This window comes from Microcebus murinus, chromosome 2 (assembly GCF_040939455.1).
Source record: "Microcebus murinus isolate Inina chromosome 2, M.murinus_Inina_mat1.0, whole genome shotgun sequence".
Classification (NCBI taxonomy): domain Eukaryota; kingdom Metazoa; phylum Chordata; class Mammalia; order Primates; family Cheirogaleidae; genus Microcebus; species Microcebus murinus.
Genome location: NC_134105.1, coordinates 49,297,041 through 49,303,040, shown reverse-complemented (window position 1 = coordinate 49,303,040; position 6,000 = coordinate 49,297,041). Strand labels below are relative to the sequence as shown.

General features: G+C 38.0%; 1 long non-coding RNA gene across 1 annotated transcript in view; it reads left to right on the top strand.

The window, feature by feature from the left end:
* The first annotated feature begins 255 nt into the window (after positions 1–255).
* Positions 256–6,000, top strand: part of LOC142876837 (uncharacterized) — a 174,250-nt gene continuing 168,505 nt past the window's right edge. The window contains exon 1 of the long non-coding RNA XR_012923653.1: positions 256–343. This is a non-coding gene — a long non-coding RNA (uncharacterized LOC142876837). The remainder of the gene's footprint in view (positions 344–6,000) is intronic.

The following is a 6,000-nucleotide window of genomic DNA, read 5'->3' as shown; positions in this document are numbered from 1 at the left end:
TAAAATTATATAATGTATTATACATGATCATTCTTTGAAAACTATTTAGGCTACATACATGTAATGCTGCTGCTGTTGCTCTTTCACTTTTTTGTTCTTTTTGTCAGATGTGCTAGCTTCAAAGATTTTACTTTTTTAACAGCCTTCTCATTGAAATAAGAGAGGGTGCTTTGCTAGAAGGTTTAAGGTACTTTGTGTCCCAGAAATGCAGATTAGGTGATGACAAGAAATGGTTGTTGTCAGGTCATCTTTGATATATCTGTTGTGTCCGCAAGTAGCTGCTGCTGTTAGCTGAGAGAGCGAGTGAAGACGAACTATGAATGTTTGGTGAATAAGACCCTTTGTAAGTATTCTGCTTGGGGCTCCTCCCATTCCCTGGCCATTAAAATAGATTAGTGCCTAAATTAAGATCATGAAAACCAAGAAGTTCAGATCCAAAGCTAAGATTCAAGGTTGAAGAATTACTCTTAACTCCGAATCGCAAAACCCGTAATCTCTGTGGGACCAAGCCCATGAGTTTGCTCTGAATCTCTTGGATTCCATGGAGCTGAGATTAATATTACTATACTACACAAAGTTGAAATACTTTAAAACTTCATAACATAGCAAAGACAGGCTCATAATTATAGAATTGGACCACCTCCCAGCTTATCATTGGAGGAGTGGTAAAGTCAAGTTACAGGAGAACTGCTGATTACCACGAGGAGTTACCTTTTATTTCTGAAAACTATATTTCTACTTGGTTTAAATAATACCCATTTATGGGACAATTTGATTTTGTGCAATTTTTTCTGCTTAAAAAATTTAACAGGAAACCTGATGGAGGAGTTTGATCATTTATTGCACATGTACACATTCACTGGTAATGATGAAAGATTTGTTGGTTGTCTAGTTTATCTGAGAGAGAGAGATGAGCCACGCCAGAAGAGAGGGTGGGGAATCTGGGCTCAGCGCCCGGGATTTTTCTTTGCTATTTGGATCACTGTGTTTGCTAGAATATTTAATTAATCCCTCTCTTGGAGTAATGCTCATTGCTGATGGCTATTGCTGAACTGAAATATTAAACCATATGTAATATATCTTCAATAAAATTTAGATTTAAAAGTCCCTAAATGATGTATGTGTTTGACAGTCCTTAATGAAAACTGATTAAAGAAATTTCAGAGAACGGATAGGCTTAATGGTAACAATTCTTTTCATTCATGTGGAAGGAAATTCAGAATTATAAAGTGAAACATAAGGAATTAGCACAACATATTGGGTAGGACTGTGACAGTTCTTGGATACATAGGTTTTTGGTTTTTGTTTTGTTAAATATTTGGCTCTTTTACTATATCTCTGGCAAGGGCCTTTCCTGAAGTTCTTTAAGACAGTTCTTTTTGGTATACAGTTTAGCCATAGGTAGACCATCAGGAGACTCTGATAATTCTCTTTAAAGTAATGCAATACATGGCATGATTTTCTCTTACTATTGAACCGATGCCTCAGCAAAGGGTTAGAGGAATTCTGCTGTTTGTAGCAAAAATCTTGTGCCAGGAGCATTAACCTTGAAGTTCTATACACTTTTCAGGTCAGGCAATTACCACAGTTATCCTAGTTGCTTATTTAAGGATATGGCAAGGAGAGTCTCCAAAAAATGAACTGATAAATTTGAGTTGAGGGAAAAAAATCAATTTCTTTTTTTGAAAGGACAGATCCAGAATTGTAATGATGAAAAGAATTCTAAGATTCAGTTAAAATGTCTCTTGAACAGGTTGGAACAGGCAAATGGTCTAAAGCATTGGAGTGTGCCTATGCATCAGGATAGAGTATTTGAAATGAGACAGTGCTTAAGAATTTGATCAGTTGGGTGAGGTGGCTCACGTCTGTAATCTTAGCACTTTGTGAGGCCCAGGCAAGAGAATCGCTTGAGGCCAGGAGTTTGAGACCAGCTTGAGCAAGAGTGAGACCCCCATCTCTACAAAAAATAGAAAAATTAGCTAGGTGTGGTGGTGTGTACCTGTAGTCCCAGCTACTCGGGAGGCTGAGGCAGGACGAACTTGAGCCCAGGAGTTTGAGGTGGCCGTAAGCTATGATCATGCCACTGCACTCTACCCAGGCGACAGAGTGAGACCCTGTCTTAAAAAAAAAAAAAGAACTTAATCAAATCTAGTGGGCTTTAAACTTTGTAAAGCATTGAGTTCCTTTATGCAAACAAAACCTCATATACTTAATATGTAAAACAGACGTAAGGGTACCTATTCTCCTTGAAGCCAAAGAGGTTGTACCTGTTCAGATGCTTCTCCTTCTTCCTTCCTTATTAGCACAGTTTGAAAATGACTCATCTAATTCAGCTCTTTCATTTTACAAATATGAACATTCATTTCCAAGAGTAGTAAAATGACTTGTTTAAGGTTACGTGATTGAATGCATTAGGTCAGATTCCCAGATCAGTGCTCTCCTCCGTTACAAACTTTCTACTTCAAATACTCTCCGCTTCTTGGGTGGAACTCTGGAAAGAAAGCAGCCCTCTGTACTAGAATTCTAGGAAAAGGTCATGTGGTCAGGGGTTGTGAAGACAAGTGGGGGATAAAGATCACAAATACTATTCTCTCCATTCATAGGACAGGCATTTATTGATCATCTATTATGTACAAGGCACAGCTTGAGGCTACAAAGAAAGTACAGAATTCCAGAATGGAAGAAAAAATTCATGTATTTACTATTCTTTGCCCTGTATTTTATCCTTAGAAATATGAACAAAGTGATAATTTAGAGAATACAAATCATACACTCACCATAATGGTTTTGGGTATGGACTCTGGAGTTAGACTACCTAGTTTTGAAGTCTGGCTCTGACAGGTACCTTGGGCAAATTGCTTAACTTCTCAGTGCCTCAGATTTCTCATCTGTAAAGTAGTAATAATAATATTACCTGCATCATAGAATATTTTTGAGGATTAAATGAATGTATGTATTCATTTATTACATAAATGAATATTAAATATATATTCATATAGCTGAGAACAGTTAAATCTTAGCTATTATTGTTATACCTATGGCACTCATAGTGACAATTCAAGGGTCTCTGCTAAATCAGTATTTTGGTTTCTTATGTATATTGTTGAACAAAACATATGGAATTATATTCTGCATACCTAAGTTACTAAAGCATTGTCAATTCAATTTGGTAATCTTCATTTCTTAATTTAGCAAATGGTGTGTTTAACTTCTATACAATATATATATATGATATATATAGTATGATATATTTCACTGGCTCATGACTCTTATAATGCTTTGTACATCTTTTTTTTTTTTTTTTTTTTTTTTTGAGACAGAGTCTCACTCTGTTGCCCAGGCTAGAGTGAGTGCCGTGGCGTCAGCCTAGCTCACAGCAACCTCAAACTCCTGGGGTCAGGCGATCCTCCTGCCTCAGCCTCCCGAGTAGCTGGGACTACAGGCATGTGCCACCATGCCCGGCTAATTTTTTCTATATATATTAGTTGGCCAATTAATTTATTTCTATTGATAGTAGAGACAGGGTCTCGCTCTTGCTCAGGCTGGTTTCGAACTCCTGACCTGGAGCAATCCGCCCGCCTCGGCCTCCCAGAGTGCTAGGATTACAGGCGTGAGCCACCGCGCCCGGCCCTGCTTTGTACATCTTGAATGGGAATCTGGATGATCAGAAATATGTGCCACTGGTGATAACCTTATGCTATTACTTATTCTTTTTAATACATATGGTAGCTCCTCAAACAAAAAATAAAACTTTGGTCATGGACAATGTCATGTGTATCTGTTTATGTTTCTACAGTCTAGCTCTGTAACCTGTACATAGAAGGCAATCGACAGATGTTTACTATGTGTTTATGTCATGAATTCTACTGTTAATGGCAACATCTCTTCTCAATTTTAGGTTTTCCCTTCTAATTTTAAACTGTCAGCCTAATTATAATATCTTCTGTACTAATTTTTCTTTGTTCCACTGAATCTAAAGTTCATAAATTTGTTGAACCATGAATAAAGGCAAAAAGCTAGCACATGTAGGTACGAGCCATATGCATTGCTTTAATGAATAGTCATCGCGACATATGGAGGAGGACTGCCCGATTAATTATTGGGTTTGATGGAGTTGCTGCTTGCCTGCATGAGTTAGTCCAGGGGCCAATTTATAGTGGTAAAATCCTGTGATGGGCTGGTCTGACCGATAAACAAAGTAAATAAATGAACCAAGTTGATTCAGTAGCCTAGATAATTTGCTACATTAGCATGGAAACATTATAATGCTTCTTAACAAGAAGGTTTACATATATTTTGGAAGTACATAGAGTCTCATGGCGAAATCCCACTTACATATGTTTTTAGTCATTTAATAGGTTTCTTCAGCATGTAGAAACGTGCTATTTTTGCTCTTTGAGAGGCAATGATATGAATTGTGAGTCATGTTAACAGAAAGTCAAATGAACAGGTGTTTTTAAGACTAACTTTTTAAAGCAATAAAGGTAATGTGTATTCAGGCGAACAAATTAAAACTCTACAGGGTACAAAGTGAAAAGTAAATGTCTTCTTCCTGCCACTCCTAACTCCCTAGTACTTCTTCCCCAGTAACAGACAGTGTTAGAATTTTTTGAATATTCTTCCAGATATTTTTTTTTAGGAGACAGAGTCTCACTTTTGTTGCCCTAACTAGAGTGCTGTGGCGTTAGCCTAGCTCACAGCAACCTCAAACTCCTGGACTCAAGTGATCCTCCTGTCTCAGCCTCCTGAGTAGCTGGTACTATAGGCATATGCCACCATGTCCGGCTAATTTTTTCTATATATTTTTAGTTGGCCAATTAATTTCTTTCTATTTTTAGTAGAGACAGGGTCTCACTCTTGCTCAGGCTGGTCTCGAACTCCTGAGCTGAAACAATCCACCTGCCTCAGCCTTCCAGAGTGCTAGGATTATAAGCGTGAGCCACTGCGCCTGTCCCAGGTATTTTTTTATGTATTTTTACAAGCAGGATCATACTTACCTATTTTGTTACAATTTGTGTTTTTCTCTTAATAAATTATTATAGACTTTCCATATCAGAACATATAGATCTACCTCATTAAAAATTATTGTGCAATATCTTTTCTATGGATGTATGATAATTTAACAACTTCTATATCAATGGACAGTGTTTTGTTAATACAGTCAATGCTTCAGTGATTATCCTTTAAATAACATCTTTGCACACTGGTGTGATTTATCTGTAGGATAAATTTCTTGAAGTGGAATTGGGCAAAAAGGATGTGCATTTGAATTTTTGATAGATATTGCCAAATTGCCCACTCAGAATAATATATGAGAATGCCTGTTTCCTTGTTTGGTATTCGTTTTTTTTGTTTGTTTGTTTGTTTGTTTTGTTTTGTTTTTGAGACAGAGTCTCACTTTGTTGCCCAGGCTAGGGTGAGTACCATGGTGTCAGCCTAGCTCACAGCAACCTCAATCTCCTGGGCTTAAGCAATCCTCCTGCCTCAGCCTCCCAAGTAGCTGGGACTACAGGCATGCACCACCACGCCTGGCTAATTTTTTCTATATATATTAGTTGGCCAATTAATTTCTTTCTATTTATAGTAGAGATGGGGTCTTGCTCTTGCTCAGAGCTGGTTTCAAACTGCTGACCTCGAGCAATCTGCCTGCCTCGGCCTCCCAGAGAGCTAGGATTACAGGCGTGAGCCACCGCGCCCAGCCGGTATTCATTTGTTAGAAAGGAATTTTATTTTACCTCCTAATAGGTATTTGTTTTTTCTGATCCTTATTATTTCTGGTAGATACCCAAATGTCCTTTGGAGAACCACCTCTTTCCCATGTAGTCGCTGGGGCTCCACCAGGAATAGACAATGTATCTCAGCCCCGGCCAATCAGAGTATCAAGTCTTCCTAATAACATTGTTGACTTAGAGGTGGACCCATGACTTAACTTGTTCCAATGCCGAAGGCTCATGTGACAGTCACTAGGAAGAGTCACTCTCTTTTTTGCTGGATTAACTC